Consider the following 2,714-nt stretch of genomic DNA (forward strand, 5'->3'; position numbering starts at 1 on the left):
TTCAGTTTGGTGTTCGTTGTTACTGTGGGTTGTTTTGGAAGCGTGTTGTGTGGTCAGATTGGTGTTTGGTGAGTTCATTTTGGTGGTTTGGGGTGTACGAGTTCAGCTTTTGGAGTTCAGCTTTGGTGGTTCTGTTTTGGTGGTTTGTGGGTGTACAAGTTCAACTTCGTCGGTGTTGGTGTTGGGTGTGTCAGTCAGCTTTGGTAGTTTTGGTTAGCTTGTCTCGGCAGTTGTTGTTTGGTTTTCCGGCGAGTGATCGTTGTGGTTGGTAGTGGGTACGTTGGTGTTACTTTTTGGTTGAAGTGCTTTGATATGGCGGCTTCCGTGGAGAAGTTTCATTGCCCTTTTGTGGGTCTTAGCGGGTGCCAGGATGGAGGTGGGCGTGGTATGGTAAGGAGTTCTCTGATCACTCACTTACGGGATCGTCATTGTTGCTCTGGTGTGCGGGATGTAACCCGTCATTCCCTTACTACCAATTTGCAGGTTTTTTCTGCGGCTGAGGTGACTTTTCGTCGTATGGGAATTTGGCTGTGTGGAGATTGTTTCAAGACGCATACTCATCGTACTAGGTGTCGACATGGCAGTGGTTCTAGTACTGTTTTTGTGGACCCACCTAATTCCGGGGATGGTATTATTCGTTTTATTCTCTACGGTATTCAAAAGCCTCAAGCTCCTACTGCCGAGCTGTCTTCTTCTGATGCGCCTCGAGAACATCATTTTTCTTTTGATGTTGCTCTTCTAGACACTTTATTGTCTAAGCGGTTGCGTTCTGTGAAATCCATCCCTCCCAAATGTCGTTTGGGTTTTTCGCGAGTTCTAAAAGGGGCGCTTGATAAGGTGATTTGCAGACCAGATGACATTGCTTGTTGGGTTCAGTTGCTTGTGTTGCCTCTTTGTGTGCTCTCGACTTTTTCTCCGCGAAGTAATCGCGAGTGTTCCTCTGGTGTTAGGCGGCGGCGACAGGAAGAGAGTATCACCTCTGCTATTCGTTCTTGGGGTGAGCCTGGTGGTTTTGAGCAGCTTGTCATCGACACATTGGCTAGCGTGTCTCCATTGGATGTTGACGAAGACCAGGATTTGGCGGAGCGTAATATTAAGCAATGCAAGAGAAAGATTTCTGACGGTCACTACACTGCTGCTGTTAGAGTTCTTTCGTCCTCTGGCCTTGCTCCTTACTGTGGTGCTACTCTGGCTGATTTGCAAGAAAAACACCCTTCCTTTCCGGTCCCTACCTTACCGGATATCCCTGTTGATCATCACCTTACTGCTTCATCCGCTGTTGTGTTGGAGTAGATTAGGGGCTTTCCGCGGGGTACTTCGTGCGGTAGAGATGGCTTGCGTGCTCAACACCTTTTGGATTGCTTGGGTGGTGCTGCTGTAGCTGTTTCTGATGAGTTGGTGGATGCTATTACTCAGGTAGTTAATCTCTTTCTTGCTGGAAAGTGTCCTGGTGAGCTTGGAGGATATATTGTTAGTGCTCCTCTTACGCCGCTTGTTAAGCCTGGTGGTGGTATTCGGCCTATTGCTGTGGGCACTGTTTGGAGGCGCCTTGTTTCTAAGGTCGGGGCTGTTTTGATTGGCCCGCGTTTAGGAAACTACTTCGGAGGGCTTCAGTTTGGTGTTGGGGTTCCAGCTGGTGGTGAGGCTATTCTCCATGCTGTCAATCGTTTGGTTGAGGCTCGTGGGGCTGATGTTGGCCTCTCTATGTTATTGGTGGATTTTCGGAATGCGTTCAATTTAGTTGATCGATCGGCTTTGTTGCGTGAGGTTCGGCTACACTGTCCTGCTCTTTCGTGTTGGGTTGAATTCTGCTACTCTTCTCCAGCACGGCTGTACTATGGGGAGCATACCTTGTGGTCTTGTCAAGGTGTGCAGCAAGGGGATCCTCTCGGCCCTTTGCTTTTCTCTCTGGTTCTACATCCACTGGTGTGTCGAATCAGAGACTCTTTTGATCTATCTCTTCAGGCTTGGTACTTGGACGATGGCACTATCGTTGGTGATACTTTGGTGGTTGGAAAGGTCTTGGAGTTGATTTTGGAAGAGGGTCCTCATTTAGGTCTCCATGTTAATGTTGAGAAGACAGAGGTTTTCTGGCCCTCAGAGGACCCACGTAGTCGTCTAGAGGGTGTCTTTCCTTCGGATATTGCTCGTCCAGCGCTTGGTGTTAAGTTGCTTGGTGGTCCAGTCAGTACGGATTCCTCTTTTTGTAAGGAGTTGGTTTCGCAGCGTGTGTCGAAGACTGTTGTGTTGATGGATGCTGTGGCTAAGCTTAATGATCCCCAGTGTGAGTTGTTGCTTCTTCGTGCGTGTACTGGAGTCTCTAAACTCTACTTTGCTATGCGCACTTGTCCGCCTCATCTTTTCGAAGCGGCCCAATTATCCTTTGATGTGGCTCTTCGGGCTTCTTTAGAGCGTATCGTGACTGCTTCGGGACCTGGGTTCGGTGACTGGCAATGGCGTCTTGCCACCTTGCCTTATTCTTATGGAGGATTGGGTGTTTATTCAGCTGGTGATGTTCGGTATTATGCTTTTCTTGCATCTCGTTTGCAGTCTTCTGGTTTGCAGGATTCGCTTCTTCGGCTTTCAGGTGTTGATGGTCGGGGACCGGCCTTTGATGATGCTCTTGGTCTTTTCAATAGGACCGTGGATACCGACCTTATGAGTAGCCCTAGTGAGATCGCTGCCCCCACACTCATGAAGAAATTGGCAGACAT

The sequence above is a fragment of the Spinacia oleracea genome, chromosome 6, assembly GCF_020520425.1.
Source record: "Spinacia oleracea cultivar Varoflay chromosome 6, BTI_SOV_V1, whole genome shotgun sequence".
NCBI lineage: Eukaryota > Viridiplantae > Streptophyta > Magnoliopsida > Caryophyllales > Amaranthaceae > Spinacia > Spinacia oleracea.